Consider the following 17394-nt stretch of genomic DNA (forward strand, 5'->3'; position numbering starts at 1 on the left):
CCTTTCACAATGTATACATACATCACATCACCACAATGTACTTGCATTCAAAGTCCTACAATTTTATATGCTACTTGTACCGAAATAAAGCTGAAATCTAAATAAAATGAAATAAATTTGGGACTTCCTTCGCAGTCCAGCAGTTAAGACTACATGCTTTCAATGCAAGGGGCACAGGGTGGATTCCTGCTGGGAAACTATGATCCCACACGCCGTGCAGTGAGGCCAAAAAAACAAAAACTAACTGAATGAATAAATAAATAAAATATATGCACAAAAGAAAAGTCATTGGCCAACACAATTCTCATGTTACCAACTCTCATGTTGAAAACTATCTTACTATTCATAGAATTTCACGGTTGGAAGGCTCATTAAAACCCTTCCAGTCTACCTAACTCCTCCACTCCCCTCTCACCTCCCACTCCCTCCCTCACTTTAACGCCTGAATACTCCCAAAACATCTTGGTCAAATCATGCTGTAAACTGACTCTGTGGTGGCTCAGTGGTAAACAATCCACCTGCAAGTTAGGGGGCACAAGAGAGGCGGGTTCAATCCCTGGGTTGGGAAGATCTCCTGGATTAGAAAATCCTACTCCAGTATTCTTCCCTGGGGAATCCCATGGATAAAGAAGCTTTGCGGGATACAGTCCACGGGGTTGCAAAGAGTCGGACAGGACTGAGTGAGCTCAAGTATATGAGCATCCAGGCTGACCTCTGATCACTGATGCTGACGTGGAATCACACATTCAAGTTATTAACCCATTTCATCTCAGGATTCTAGTAGCCAAAAAGCTTTTTATTAAGCCAGCATCAGCTCCCCATGAGCACCCTAAGATGCCTCATGGAGCAAGACAACATATGGAATTAAAATATAATGTGTCCAGAAATGGCCAAGGACTTTTAAAGACCTGAATTTATATCTTGTCTCTGTTACTTATCAAGACCGCAAGTCACTTACCCAATTTCTTCATTTGTTAAAAGGGAATAACAATACTTTCCGGATAGGTCTATTGTTGAGGCTTAAATAAGATTACATATGAAATGCAGGGCTTAAGCACAGGGCTTGGCCGGTATTTTAAAAACATATGTGCTTTTCCTCCTTTCTTCTCATATGATGAGTCGCATGCTGACACTTCTGTCAGTAAGATGATTCCAGTTCCTTCAAGTGTGCCTCGAGAAAAGAGAACAGCATCTACCTCATAGGACGACCGTGAGGGTTAAGAGATTACCACACAGAGTTAAGAACAGTGCCTGGCATGAAGTTACCACTCAGGGCATCAGCTGGTGCTACCAGGAGTCTGAGATGTGACTCCCTGTCCCTCGAATCTTCCTCATTCATCTCTGAACACTTATGTTCCAGGTGTGGTCTGACTGGCCTGAAATGGAGCTGGAACATCACTTCTTCATTCTGAACAGACCAAAACCACAGACAAAGCCTTGATTTTATTACTGTATAACACTTTGCTAATCAACAGAGTTTCTTAGTATGTTTTCCCCCGAATACACAGCTGCTAAACCTGATCTCTGCAGTTCCGTGTATTAGATTCTTATTTGCACTCATCTCTAGCACATTTCTTTCTGCTGATTCAGCCCATCGTCCCGAATGTCAACATATTTGCAGATCCTAATTCTGTGGCCCAAAATACTAACTTCTCTCCCAGCTTCACATTATCCATAAATACTAGTGGAGTTTGAAGAATGGTGAGGAGTCAACCAAATGGGCAAAGCAGAGAAGGCCTCCAGGCAGAATGCGTATCATGTACAAAGGAAGGGAGGGCTGAGAAAACACAGTGGGTTACAGAACAGCTAGGCACTGACATTGCTGTAAAAAGCAGCTTGGATGGTGCAAGGCCTGCTTATCAGCTAAGAAACCTTTCCATCTGTCACAAGGGACACTGGAGGATTTTAAGTCAGAAGTGACCTGATCAGATCTGTGTTTTAGAAAATCTCTTTGGCAACAAACAGGATTTTTAAGTTTTTCTTTAAGTACAAATATTTTAACAAATAAGTCACTTAAAAACAAAAAGTTCTGAGAATATTATACCAACTGGTGATACCAGCACACTCTTATCTGTGATAAGGTGTCTCCACCAGGGCCACACACAGACCTCGGTGACAAAACTCCTAACATTAAGGAAACTGAGAACAGAGTTGTTAGTCCTTCCGCCCACAAAAAGGGATATAAACTTTGAACATTTTCTCCTCAAGTTTAACCCTACAACAGCTTTAACAAATCTAACTCAAATGAAAATTACTAAAAAAAAAAAAAATTAAGTGACATCTTACCTGAAACACAACTATTAAACAGGAAAAGTAAGTTTTAAATGGTTCATTTTCTAGAAATAATGCTAAAAAAAAAACCTCTAACACCATGTTTTAATTTTGGCAGACAGACATTAAGCTGACTACTTCACATGCAGTATCTCAGTTGATCCCTCCAAAACCCCTTAAGGTAAACAGTATTATTATTCCTACTTTACTGATTAAAAAAAAAAAAAAAAGCAAAACACGGACTCCTCAAAGTAAAGTAACTTATCCAAGATTACTTGTCTAGTAAGTGTCTGAGCTTACAATTAAACCCAAGTTGGTGTGATTCTAAAGCTCAGACTCAATTGCTGCAATATATTGCTTCCTTTGAAATAATAATAGTTATCATCTACTTAATACTCAAGTTCTTAATGCTCAAGTTCTGATTCTTGTGAAAGCATCCTAAACTACAGGGCATGGCCCTCATTAACAACCCTTATTCTATCAAGTACCAAAAAGGAGACCTATTAAACACTGAAGTTGACATCCTTAGTGTGAAAAATACGTGCTTTTATAAAAGCCCATCTTTACTATAATGGCAAATAATTCTTATAAATAGTCTTGATATAATTTCATATTTAGCCTATTTTGATAAAACTTTGATTTATACATATTTTTAAAATGTACTCTGACAGTTATGTGCCCATTTAGGAAACATTTCTAATGGATCACTCTGTGCAACCTTACAGTGGCATAAAAAAGTGCTGAATACCTGGAGATCACCCCTCGGAGAAGAGAGATGCTTAAACTACTGGCTACAATAGGAGATGATATTTGAACTAGGCTTTATAAGGTAAATTGCATGTAGAGAGGTGAAAACGGGAAAAACAGACACTGAGGATAAAGGAGACAGCACAAAAAAGAGCAAAAAGGACTGAAAACAAATGGCATATTTAAGGAATGACAAATCCTCGTGGTAGAGGAGTACGTGGAGATGTGTCTGGAACATTAGGATTTTAATCTGCAGGCAATGGAAATCACAAAACTTTCTGAGCAGAAGAGTAGCTTGGTCAGATCTGACATTTAGCACGGTAACTAGGACAACAGCACAGAAGACAGGTCAACAGAGAAATATTAGGCAACTACCTCAAGGATCCAGGTGAGAGGTAATAAGCTCTTCAATTAGGGCACGGTGGAAACAGAAAGAAAAGTGATGAGCAATTTCAGAGAAAGAACTGACCCCACTTGAGGATCTGTTATATGGCTGGGAGTAGGGGTTAGAAGGACACTGAGAAAGATGAAGGTTTAACAGACAAATGGGGGAAAAAAAAAAGCTCCTGACCTTACATTAAATATCAAGTTGGATTAGACATTTTAAAACATTAAAAAATTAATGTTAAAATTTTTTAATTTTTAAAATTAACATTAAAAATTTTAAACATTTAAAAATAAATAAATGAATGGTCATATAACCTTGAAATGAGAAAGGCCTTTCCGAACAAGACTGTGGACACAGAAATCATTTTTTAAAAGGGAGAAATAAACTGGCTACATCATTAAACTTCTACAAGGCAATTAAAAAAAATTAAAATCTGAAAGAAGCTGGAGGAGAAATTTGCAACTCATAACAAGGAGCTAATAATCTCCCATAATCTTTATTTTTATTTTTTGGCCACATGCCATGTGGGATCTTAGTTCCCTGACGAGGGACTGAACCTGAGTCCCACCCTCCACCGTGGAAGCATGGAGTCCTAACCATGGGACCACCCAGGAAGTCCCCTCACATAATTTCTAGATACGCACGCACACGCACACACACATACACACACATATATATGCTTTAAATAAATAAAACGACAAATATCTCCCTAGGAAAATGCTCTAGAAACACAGACAATTCAGAAAAGAATACAAATAACCAGCAATTATGGGGAAAAAAATCTTAACCTCACTACTGATCAAAGGAATTCAAATTAAAGTAACAATAAAACCATTTTCAGTTATCAGAATGGCAAAGATAAAAAAGGATAGTAACTTATTATTGCCCAGTATGTAGGGAAACTTCACATTCTCACACTGTCCCACTGGCAACATGTACCATCTACAGCAAACTTGCAAAAACTTCCATAAAAGAAACAAGGTTGTTTTATTTTTAAGATATGATTTGGTGACTCGTGGAATGGATGGCTAAATAAAAGACAATGCCATTAAACAAGGCTGGGGACCCCTGAGGAAGCAGGCCAGAATGAAAAGCTCATGTCTGAAACGTGTTCAACTGGAGAGGTCCATGAGACACCCAGGTAGAGACGTGTTGGAAGTACAAGTCTGAAAAACTCAAGAGAAAAACCAGGTTGGAGACCTAGATTTGAAAAGTGGCACCCCGGGAGTGGATGAGCTCCCTAAAGAAAGACCATAGCGAAAAATTTTCAAGTTCCAGGACTGTGCCTTGGAAAACGAGAACACTTAAGAGGCAAATATTACAGAGAAAGAACAGTTCCTATGGTAAAATGAGAACTATGAGAGAATCACATGATGGCAGGCAAGGAAGAAAACATTTTAGGAAACTGGGGAGGTCACCAACTTCAAATGCTGCAGAGATGGGTGGCAACAAGAAAAGAACCTGGCAAATAAGAAAGAAGGTCATCTGGGACCCCAACAGGGGGTGTCTCAGTGGAGTGGTGAGACAGGATCAGATACTATCACCAGAAATGTCAGTAGAGGTGGAAAACCAGAGACAGCAAGTGTAGAGTTCTTTCTCAAGAAATCTAAAAAGGGAAGAAAAACCAGAGGAATAAAGAAAGGGTTAGGACTTCCCTGGTGGTCCAGTGGTTAAGAATCTACCTGCCAATGCAGGGGACACGGGTCCGATCCCTGGTCCAGGAAGATCTCACACGCTGTGGAGCAACTAAGCCCGTGTGCCACAACCACTGAAACCTGCTAGAGCCCCAGAGCCCGTGCTCAACCACAAGAGAAGACAATGAGAGGAGAAGCCTGAGCACTGCAACAAAGAGCAGCCCCCAAGAGCAGCAACGAAGACCAGCCCAGCCAGAAATAAAGAAAGAAGAGAGAAAAGAAACAGCTGGGGTCGCAAAGAGTCGGACATGACTGAGCGACGGAACCGACCGAGTCTGCAGTGGTGGCAGAGCCAGGGAAGGCATGTATTTCCCTCTCTCTTTTTTTAAATAATTGAAGAAGAGGCACTTACTTGCACCTTGCAAGGAAAGCCGGGACTAAAGACACAAGAAACAAAGAGTAAAGAAGAAGATTCTGAAGAACACGGGGGGCAGTTATCTATGGAAAGGAACATACCCGATTCTTCCTTGAGAAAAGAGGGAAGGAAATAATGAGCAAGAATGACCTAACTATACCTCTGAGCTTACTTCCTGTCTGTAAAGCAGGATTAGGAATGGCACCTATTCTCATAAGACTGCTGTGAGGATTAACTGAGGTAACGCATATAAGCGCTAAGGCTCTAAATTTTGGTAGCTACGTGTTTGTGCATGTGTAGAGGACAGCCAAATCCCAGAAATAAACCTGCTTCTAGAGTCTGACACCCAGTAACGTGTGGGCTCCCTGATAACATTTGTCAAAGGGAGCATCTACGTGGCCCTACCATCCCACCACTCGGCAAGACAAAGAAATGACTATTTGGAGGACTCTCATGTGGTAAACCTTGAAACAAGCCCAGACCGAGAGCATACGGAGGGAAGAATCAAGGTGGGAATTTGAATCAGGGGTCTGTGAAGAGGAAACCAGTTGAACAAGTTCCACCCAGCACATGACTTCAGCGGTTGCCCAGCTCTGTGCAATACAGAAGCGGAACACACCAATGCCGGAACTGACTACTCCAAACCACTGAGATTCGGTTCCTCCAGGAGCGGCTCGGCGGGTACACACCCAGCTTGCAGAGCAAACGGCCCCCAAATGTCTGCATGACTCACTGAGGAAAAACCTCCCAAGTAGGCTGTCTTTCCTCATAAACAGGATAAGTACTGAGCCACTAACACATTGAGCACCATCTCAGCCTTGGAAACAGCCTCATGATTTCAACATTGTGTGGCAAAAACCCAGTCCTGAGAAAAAAGGAGTGTAGATTACTCAAAAAGGCGTTCCTCACCATATGAAGAGGGAGGGGAATTAGGGCTGGGTTCTTATGTGTTAATGGGTTTGTGTGTGTCTGTGTGTCTTGATGCGGGGGAACATGTCAAGCCAAAGGAAGAAACTGTACAGAAACTCTGAAGGATTTGAAACAGGGAAGGAAGTGATTAGGTCTGATTTACAAGATTACTCCAAACACAATGGATTAGGAAGAGGGGCTATTAATGGGTTCAGAACTACTGAAGAAAGGCAGGCTAGTTTTCCAAGCCATACACGCAAAATGAGAAATCTTGATAGTATCTGTTTTAAAAGAAACTTCTGAATATGAATTAAACCAATCTGAGCAGCTATAGGAATAAGTGAGAAGTAGAAGGGAATTTTTTTTTTCTTCATCTTAAGTAACTTAGTTTAACCTCTGTGTTCCTTGATACCTAATATAGACCCATCCCTGAACTAATCATTTCATTCTGCTGAACTGGACATGAGGTATGCCCGGTTCATTTGCCAAAAGTAAATGCCTGAATTTCAAAACGGTCCCTCGTCTTAACTAGGGTGGTAGAAACTAGACCATGGTGATGGCTGCACCATTTGGTAAATTTACTAAAAATCACTGAGTTATACACTGAAAATGAGAGAATTTTATGGTATTTAAACTATACTTCAGTGAAAAGTTCTGGGCAAACAGGATTAACTCACTTTCGGACCAAATATTCAGGAGCTCAGCCTGGTGAAACATTATCGTGTTCAACCTATCCACCCATCCACCTCGACTTTACCACATATCATAAAGCATGAAAGACCTTTTAACCCTAAAGGAAAAAAAAAAAAAAAAAACTTCAAAGTAAGCTAAAGCCTCAGCCTAGTCACTGCTGATTGCAATCAGCTCTTGAGAAAAAAAAAAAAAAAACCGGTGAGAGTCCTCTACTAGGTGGAAGACAGGCACATATTTCTTTGCAAAAAAAACAGTTCTCTGAGTCACTGCCAACTGCAGCAGCTGCTAGAGCCCAGGGGAGCAAGGAGGGCCTGCAGAGCAAGAAGACACCAAAAAAGTGAATGGTCAGATCTAATCGTTAGTGAGAATATACCAAGAGTCGGGGTTAACTGTGATAATCATGAAAGACATAGCCCCTGGTCTCTAAAGTGAAAAAAAAAGTCACTCAGTCATGTCTGACTTTTTGTGACCCCATGGACTGTAGTCCACCAGGCTCCTCTGTCCATGGGATTCTCCAGGCAAGAATACTGGAGTGGGTAACCATTTCCTTCTCCATAGGCTCTTCCTGACACAGGGATCAAATCCAGGGTTCCCGCACTGCAGGCAGATTCTTCACCATCTGAGCCACTAGGGAAGCCCCTAAGACTCACAGTAAATTAGATAAGACATAAGTATAAAGCACTATACTGTGAAAACTACAGTAAAGACACCTGGGGGGCAGGAGCTAAAAAGACACAAGAGTGTGTGTGTGCTCAGTCACATCCAACTTTTTGTGACCCCATGGACTGCAGCCTGCCAGGCTCCTCTGTCGATGGGCTTTTTCAGGCAAGAATACTGGAACAGGTTGTTATGCCCTACCCCCAGGGGATCTTCCAGACCCAGGGATCGAACCCGCATCTCCTGCACTGGCAGGTGGATTCTTTACCACTGAGACACTTGGGAAGTCCATAGAGACACAAGAGAGGGGCATCTAACTCAGACCCGGAGTAAAGGTGAGTGCCCAAGTAAGCTTCTTGGAGGAGGCACTGCCTAAATTTATTTTCTTAGATAGGCAATATATTTTTACACAGGTCAAAATTTTAAAGCATAAAAAGAGACCCAGTTAAAACGAAGAAAAATCTCATGAAGTGAAAAGACAAAGAGTGTCATATGCTGCAGAGATTAAGTAAAATAATTCATGAAAATTTTCCAGTGGGCACAGCAATTAGGTCACTGGTGACTCAAGAAAGAGAAATCACAGTGGGCGGAAAGGAGGGCACACGATCATACCCACCTGAGTTAAGACACACCAAAAAAGTGGACATAGGGAATCAAGACAAGCTTTCCTTCAAGGAGAAAAGGAGAGACAATAATCCTAGACAGGGTCTCAGATTGAGGGGGTCTATCTAAAATGGGTGAGGACATTTATGTGCTAAAGAAAAAGAACTGAAAAAAAAAGTCAAGTTATGAGCCCAAGTTAAGAAAAAAACACTGGATAAGAACCTAGAAGACAAGAAGGCACAGGATCCAGACCACAGAGAGAAGATTGAATATTAGGAAGAAAAACAGTTCTCCCATTGCTACAGGGAAGGAAGTCAAGATGGCATGATAAAAGAGATGCCGTAAATTTGTTAGGGCCAGAAAAAATGAGGGAGTTTGTAGAGAAAGTAGAGTTCATCAAGTTGTGACATGGGAAGCCAGGGATGGAGATGTGTACTAAGAATAAAGGTTGATAAAACTTCTGATCGGCACAGCCAATCTCTGACAATTCAAGTGGTACTTTCAAAAGGCACCTCCATCCATGAACTCTCCCACCGTCTACCACTGGAAATAATCTCTTCTTCCTCCAAACTTCCTCTAGACTTTTTTACTCAGTATCTCTTTACCTCTTAACATTATTTAAGAAGGTAAGGGTGGAATCCTTTTCTGATTTCTATTTGAAGCATGGTGCTCAGTAAATAACTGCTGAATGTCACAAACTGTTTTCTCTCGCTTGAGGACCACAGTCCTGGTCTCAATGATTAATACAGCCAAATAATGAAAGAAAAAAGAAATAATGCTGAACTCTCATCATCATCAACAATGGAATTCTCTCAACCACCAGAGCCCCCCTATTCCACACAACTTTTCACCAATTCAATGGAATGATATTCTGAGCATCTACTCTGTGAAAAGCACTGTGGCAACATCTGTGGCCAGATGCTGTTGGACACCAAGAAGTGGAAAAAGACTCACCCCTAAAGGAGCACAAGAGAGTAAGACGAACACACACACACACAGTTATGCTGTCCATTCCCTTCCATACTATTTCAGACTATATTGCAAAACTCAGCCATAAAAGAATTTCTTCCTTAGCTAAACTTTCACACATTAACTTTTTGCATCATTTCCAGGGCAATCTATATTGCCTTTTGACATCAGTTAGATCTTTCATCCTTTGATGTTGAGTAATTTTTGAATAACTCTTCCCTTGTAGCTCAGTCAGTCAAGAATCCACCTGCAATACAGGAGACCCAGGTTCAATTCCTGGGTCTGGAAGATCCCCTGGAGAAGGAAATGGCAGCTCATTTCAGTGTGCTTGCCTGAAAAATCCCATGGACAGAGGAGCCTGGTGGGCTACAGTCCATGGGGTCGCAAAGAGTGAGACACAATTGAAGCGACTAAGCACGCAACATAACCATCCCAACATTTTTAGCCATGTCAGAAAAAAAAATACAATGAGCAATGGAATACTATCAAGTCATTCAAAATAAAAGTACCTTTTAATAACAGGAAATGGAAATAAAAACTATTTTAAGTAACTTGAGAAAGCCCTTAGGTTAGAACATAAATCTTCCACTAATCCTTATACGATCTGTACATAAAAATCTGCAACATGTGTTTTCTCAAAGCAAGTTTTGGGAAATCTCTTCTTGTTACAAAGTTCTTCCTCAATTAAGCAGATTTTCATTGACAAGTTCCATTCCTCTGGTACCGCACATGATAAATTGACACTCTCTTTCATTTTTCAGGGATTTTTAAATAATGGCAGGCAAAACATTAACGGGTGAATAAATTCCTACACTGGAGGAGAGGTTGATCTTCTGCGATTCTATGATTCTGTGTTCCCTCTAAATTTTGTTTCCATATTAAGTGATCTGTCCTTCAGTTACTCCCCAAGCATTATAATCTCCGTACTGTGCTGTGCTCAGTCACTCAGTTGTGTCCGACTTTTTGGGACACCATGGACTATACCCCACCAGGCTCCTCTGTCCACGTCCCTCTTAAAGTATGGCCTCCAGAACATAAAACCAGCTTCAGGCAGCCTCTGATTCTTACAGAGGACAGTAGAACCACCTCTTCCTTCGCTGCACAGGTCACATTCCTACTAGTGAGTTAATAAACATCTCATATGCATACCTGTGGCTGATTCATGCTGATGTATGGCAGAAACCAATACAATATTGTAAAGCAATCATCCTCCAATTAAAAAAATAAAGAAAGAAAGTCAGCAGCTGCATTGCTGCTACTGCTAAGTCACTTCAGTCGTGTCCGACTCTGTGTGACCCCATAGACAGCAGCCCACCAGGCTTCCCCGTCCCTGGGATTCTCCAGGCAAGAACACTGGAGTGGGCTGCCATATCCTTCTCCAATGCATGAAAGTGAAAAGTGAAAGTGAAGTCGCTCAGTCGTGTCTGACTCTTGGCGACCCCATGGACTGCAGCCTACCAGGCTCCTCTGTCCATGGGATTTTCCAGGCAAGAGTACTGGAGTGGGATGCCATTGCCTTAGCTCCTAAAATAAAACAGAAAGCTCAGGTTTGGTTCACTTTGTTTTTATTCTCACTAATCCTCTCCCTACTAATGCTACTTCTCTATCCTGTGTTGCAGACACTCCATTTTTTGAACCCAAGTGCAGGACGTCACAGTTATCATTATTAAATTCCATCATTACATTCAAAGTATTTTGAAAGCAAAATCTGTCATGTATTAACTATGTGCAGCGTAGTAACCATTCCAGCAATTGAAGTTTGATCAGTATACCACTAATGCATTCACAAGTCCAAACACAAATGTTTTACATGTAACATGCCCTAACAAGTTATCTTTGAATTAAAAACCTAGCAGCTCCTTTTTTTGAGCTACAATGTATATTAGATAGATTCACCATTTTTTAACCATTTTACAGAATGGAGTTCAGTGGTTTTTAGTATATTCACAATGATGTGCAACCACCATGACTATCTAATTCCAGAAAATTTCCACCCAGAAGGAACCCTACACCCATGAAGCAGTCACTCCCCACCGAGCAGCTCTTTTGGAATGATTTATTCAACTGGTTACAAATCTTAATCACATTACAGTCTAGTCCACATGTATCCAATCTGCAGAAGCATCACAAGACAAACTCTCAAATGCCTTACTGAAATCTAGACATTACTCTGCTTCTCTGATTCACTAATCTGGGGACCCTGTCCAAAAGGCAATGATGTCATGGTGACAGGGCCTTTCTCAGGAAGTCCTGGTTGACTTCTAAGGATCCCTTCATTTCTTCCCATAAGCCATATATACATGCTTAGTCTCTCAGTCGTGTCTGACTCTTTGCAACCCCATAGACTGTAGCCCGCCAAGCACCTCTGTTCATGGGATTTCCCAGGCAAGAATACTAGAGTGAACAGTCATTCCCTTTGCCGAAGGATCTTCCGACCCAGGGAGCGAACCCAGGGCTCCTGCACTGCAGTCAGACTCTCCACTGTCTGAGCCACCAGGGGAGCCCTCTTTAACACACGACAGGGCGTATGCTACGGACTTCTGCCAGAGACTAGCTCACTAGACTAGAATTTGTGGTGTCTTCTCCCTTTTAGTAACTAGTACATTTGCAGTCCCCCATTTTCAAAATTCACACTCCTGTTCTTCACAATGTCTTAAAGATCGCTGGCGACAGTTCAGTAATTGTGCCTAACCAATTTGTACCTTAATGGCTTTAGTTTAAGCTCCATAAATCAAGAACATCAGAACTCAATGAAGGAAGTAATGAAACTGCAGATAAAACATAAAACAGTTAAGAAGTGACCATCAAGAGGTCTTGAATTCTTAATTGAAATAGTCCCTTGAATCCATTATTCTGATAGAGAACACTGTTTCCCAAACAACTAGTCCTAAGAAAGACAATCTGTGAGGAAAAAATCTGATAGTAAACTAGGTTGGAGGAATATTGCCTACATGATCCTCGCCCTTGAAGATTCAGAATTTACAGCCCATGACAGTCTAACAGTCCACTAGTTACATAATCTGTTTAACTTGGTTTATTACAGTATTTCTGAAACATATCTGACCACTAAACCCTTTCCTCCTTAACGTCACATTAACAGAATACACCTCAAAATAGTGATACAGAGGTTAGCTACACAGTCTTCAAAAGTTCCTCAAAACTGTACTCTCCTTTAACACAAAGAATAAATTGTGAGTTTGACAAGTTGACTCATACCTTCACAGTATACATGTCAAAACTGTCCATCCAAAACCTGTTTTCTCAAGACCAATTTCATTACACTATTAACCTTTTTAACATAATACAACTTGCTTGAAAACTCTCTGGAAACTTCTAGCTAATTTTTCCAAGAGGATATTTAAGCCATATGTTGCAAAATTCTCAAAAGTTGAAATGCTTTATTCTGAGAAAAAAAAAAAAAGAAAGTTAAATCTCAATTCATCGACTAAAGAGTTTGGCAAATTCCGGAGCACATTTCATGAGAGAGCCATCCTGGTGCTCGACATCTAAGACTGGGGTCCCCAGCCCTGGGACCACGGACTGGTACTAGTCTGTAGCCTGTTAGGAGATGACCAGCTGGCAAGCGAATGAAGCTTCATCTGTATTTACAGTCACTCCCCATTGCTTGTATCACCATCTAGGTTCCACCTCCTATCAGATTAGCATCAGCAGTAGATTCTCATCAGAGTGCCAACGCTGCTGTGCTTGAATCAGCCCAAACCACCTCCTCTAACCCCCATCCGTGGGACCGATCCAGGGGCCGGTGCCAAAAAGGCTGGGGACAGCTGATTTAAGATACTATCCAAATACCATCTAGAGAAAAAGTTTTACCTCACTCTTTACACCAAAATAAATTCTAAAAGGATCAAAGGGTCAAATGGTAAAATTCTTTACATCCTAAAAATACTTGAAGAAAGCCTGGGGGAATATTTTTGTATGGAGACGGACTAAAGAGTCCCTTTAAAAATGATACAAAGCCATAAAGCTAAAAAACAAAAGCTTAGTAAAACCAAACATGTTTTTAAAATTCTAAATTATTTTAAACACCTTAAAATTGAAAGTTAAAAGACAGCATCCAAAGGGTCGACCTCCTCAATATAAAAAGAGCTCGCTTTACATCAATAAGAGCAATAACACGCTAGAAAAATGAGCAGGACTTCCCTGGTTGTCCAGTGGGTGAGAATCTGCCTGCCAGTACAGGGGGCACAGGTTCAATCCCTCGCCCAGGAAGATTCCACAAGCCTCGGAGCCCTGACGTCGGTGCACCTTCCCTCTAGGGCCCTCGAGCCACAACTACCGAAGCCCAAGTGTCTAGAGCCTGTGCTCCACAGCAAGAGAAGTCACCGAAGTGAGAAGCCCAGGCACAACCAGAGAGCAGCCCCTGCTCTCCACAACTAGAGGATGCCTGCAGTGAAGGCCCAGTGCAGCCAAAATAAACAAACAAAAACTTCAAGGGTTTAAAAGAAGAAGAAAGAAAAACGAGCACAGAACTCCCAAACAGTTCACAGAAAAGGACACAGAAAGGCTCTTAAACACATGTGAAGATGCTCAGCTTCACTCGGAGAAAGGCAATCTGAAAAACAAACTGCAATTACAACACCACGTTCAACTATGAAATTCGTAACTATGAAAACATACCGAAGAAAACGTACTCTAGGTTAGTGAAATCATAGGGAAAGCAGTCTTCTCATTTATCACTGATGTACATATAGTCTGGTACAACCTCCAGAGAGAGGAGACTGACAATATTTGTCTGAATAGTCAAAACTATGGTTTTTTCCAGTAGTCATTTACAGATGTTAGTTGGATCATAAAGAAGGCTGAGCGCCAAAGAATTAATGCTTTCAAACTGTGGTGTTGGAGAAGACTCTTGAGAGTCCCTTGGACTGCAGGGAGATCAAAACAGTCAAACCTAAAGGAAATTAACCCTGAATATTCATTGAAAGGACTGATGCTGAAGCTGAAGCTCCAATACTGTGCCCACCTAATTCCAAGAACTGATTCACTGAAAAAGACCCTGATGTTGGAAAAGATTGAAGGCAGGAGGAGAAGGGGATGACAGAGGATAAGATGGTTGGATGGCATCACTGACTCAGTGGACATGAGTTTGGGGAAACTCTGGGAGATGGTGAAAGACAGGGATGCCTGGCATGCTGCAGTCCATGGGGTCACAGAGTCGGACACGACTGAGCAGCTGAACAACAACAAAATGTGGATATTCCCACTGACTTAGAAATTCTACTTTTAGTATAATATAACTAATGCAGTACTTCAACTAATGCGTTGGGGCATCCCTGGTGGCTAAGTGGTAAAGAATCTACTTCCTAAGAAGGAGCCTCAGGTTCGATCCCTGGGTCAGGAAGATCCCCTGGATGAGGTAATGGCAACCCACTCCAGTATTCTTGCCTGGGAAATTCCATGGACAGAAGAGCCCAGCGGGCTACAGTCCATGGGGTCACAAAAGAGACAGGGCTTAGTGACCAAAAACAAAAAAACAAACTAATTTGGTTTAGATCATAGATTTGGGCCTAGAGTCAAACTCCACCAGCACCTTGCAGGTGTGTTGTTTCCTATCTTAACTGTTTCCTCAGGAGAGAGGAAATTAAATAGTATGGGATAGCATTGGGCTGGGGGTGGGGGGGGTGCGGGGTTATTTGCCTGTAAATGATCATTGTCTTTAAAGATAAAGAATCACTTGCAAGAGATCAAAAGTGGATATGTGCATGCTCATCGTGTCTGACTCTTTGCGACACCACGCACTATAGCCCTCCAGGCTCCTCTGTCCGTGGAATTCTCCAGGCTTTAATACTGGAGTGGGCTGCCATTTCCTCCTCCAGGGGATCTTCCCAACCCAGGGATCAAACCCGCATCTCCTGCACTGCAGGCAGATTCTTTACTGCTGAGCCATCAGTAAAGCCCAGGAGACAGGAGACCAAATGAAGGGTTATCTTTGTAAATCAGTTAGGCGATGAGAGTAGCTTGAATATGGGAAGTGGCAGTGAGGATGGGGCGAACTGACAGAAATAGATGGGGTGTGGGTGTGTGTGCACTCATGTCTGCACATGCACGTATTAAAACAACACTAAAAAACTGCATCAGTTAGACCTGAAAGGTGACAGGAAAAAAAAAAAAAGTAATTTCTAGGTTTGCCTAACTGAATGTCTAGTAGAGCTGGCAAGTGAGGTTGAGAAAGAAGATAAACTGGAAGAGGGATGATTATAAATTCATCTTTGTAAATTCTTGGTTTGGATTTTCTTCTTTATAATATTCATGGAGAGGTATGGGTCCACAATCCCTTATTCCAATATTTAAAATTCAAGGTTCCTTGAAAATCAAATGATTTGTTCTCATAAATCTGTAGCAACTTGTTTGGCAATAAAGTGATCTAAAACAAAACCAAAAAATAAAGAAATTCCACTTTTAGAAACTCATCCTACATCACTCATAAATGCAACAAGACGGCAGGTATACAAAGTTGCTAACTACACCACTACTGATAAGCGTAAAAGCTGGGAGGGATACGTCCACTGATAGGTTAAATCTGTATACTGAAAAACCAAGCAAATGTGAAGGGGGAAAAAAAAATGAAGCACTATAATGTATTCACACAGAATATGTTACAAGATGCAAAGAAGAAAGTATAGTGTTATCACTTCTACACAAGGAAACAAAAGTGATTTGCATAAACAGAGAAGATCTGGGTGCCTGGCAAACAAGACTAGGCAGGCAGACTCTTTTTTTTTCTTTACTGGATAGCCTAGCAGAGCTTCTGAATTAAGTATCATATCTCTATATTACCTGTTTTTTAAATAATTAATAATAAAAGTTTAATTTTAAAAAGTTAAAGACCAAATCTGCCAATACCTTTGTGGGTATTCTTGAGTTTTTAAAGGAAAACCCCCAAAGTCAAGCCACTGTCTAGAACAAGCTCGTCAAATTAGCTGTGACTAAGTCTTCGAGGCAGGAAAACATTGTGCTGTGATGGCCATGAAGTGATAAGTAACTTTTGTCTCCTTTTAGCTGTTTTAAACTTTATCTAAGATGTATGTTATTTGTAATAAAATGATCCGCTACATCATGAGATTTTTTTCAATTTTTTTTTTTTTGGCTGCTTCACTCGGCTTACCAGATCTTACCAGGGATTGGACCCTCGCTCTTGGGAGTGAAAGCATGAAGTCCCACCCACTGTACCACCAGGGAATTCCCTTAAATTTTATTTTTATACCATTTTTCTATTTTTAATATCATAGGTTTTTTTCCCTTTCAGGTCTTCTAAATGTGCCCCATTCCCTCTTTTTATACTTCAGTTCCTCTGCTTCAATTTTTAGGAACACTAATTAAGCCATTTCAAGGAATAGTTTTTTATGTTGCTGATTAATGATCCCTAGCAAAAGGCTGATGCTTTCTACCTTACGGATAAACACCTGTCACAACAATAGTATTCCCTTCTACTGCAAAAGGCTCACAATTTTTCTTAAAGCCAGCGTCCTCTGAGTCCCCAGACTTCTAGCCCGACAGAAGCCAAGTCCTGGGCTGGCAGCTGCCTCTCTGACGCTCCTTCTGCTTCTCGTTAGGATTTCCAGTGAGTCAACAGGAAGGTATTCAGAGTAAGGAAGAAATAGAGGCCTGGAGACGGGCCTTTCCTCCACCCACAACACCAAAAAATACAATTCTTGTCAAACTGTCCAAGGCAATTTCCAATGCCACTCCTGTCTGCATGAGGTCACTACTGAAAAAATAAGCAACTGGGAAGGAGGGAAAGCCTTTCTGAGTTGAACTGAGAAGACGTGCCAGGTTAGGAAGAAGAAAACTAACCAGGCCCTCTCTCTAGTCTCCCCAGAGTTGCTATATGTAACCATGGGACCTCTACTGTGTCCATTTCCAATCCCGGAGGCCATCTTAATGAGTAGGCATTAGGCCAAAAAAGTTAAACAGATCCAAATTTATCACAGACCAGTTATGTCTCTTTGTTGTTTAGTCACTCAGTGGTGTCTGACTCTTTGCAACCCCATGGACGGTAGCCCACCAGGCTCCTCTGTCCTTGGGATTCTCCGCAATACTAGAGTGAGTTGCCATTTCCTCCTCCAGGGCATTTTCCTCACTCATGG

General features: G+C 41.4%; 1 protein-coding gene across 1 annotated transcript in view; it reads right to left on the reverse strand.

Annotated features, from left to right (window-relative positions):
* IQGAP1 (IQ motif containing GTPase activating protein 1) overlaps positions 1-17394 on the reverse strand; it is a 110825-nt gene that overhangs the window by 81776 nt on the left and 11655 nt on the right. The gene's annotated exons all lie outside the window — the stretch shown is intronic.

The sequence above is a fragment of the Capricornis sumatraensis genome, chromosome 19 (assembly GCF_032405125.1).
Source record: "Capricornis sumatraensis isolate serow.1 chromosome 19, serow.2, whole genome shotgun sequence".
NCBI classification, from domain to species: domain Eukaryota; kingdom Metazoa; phylum Chordata; class Mammalia; order Artiodactyla; family Bovidae; genus Capricornis; species Capricornis sumatraensis.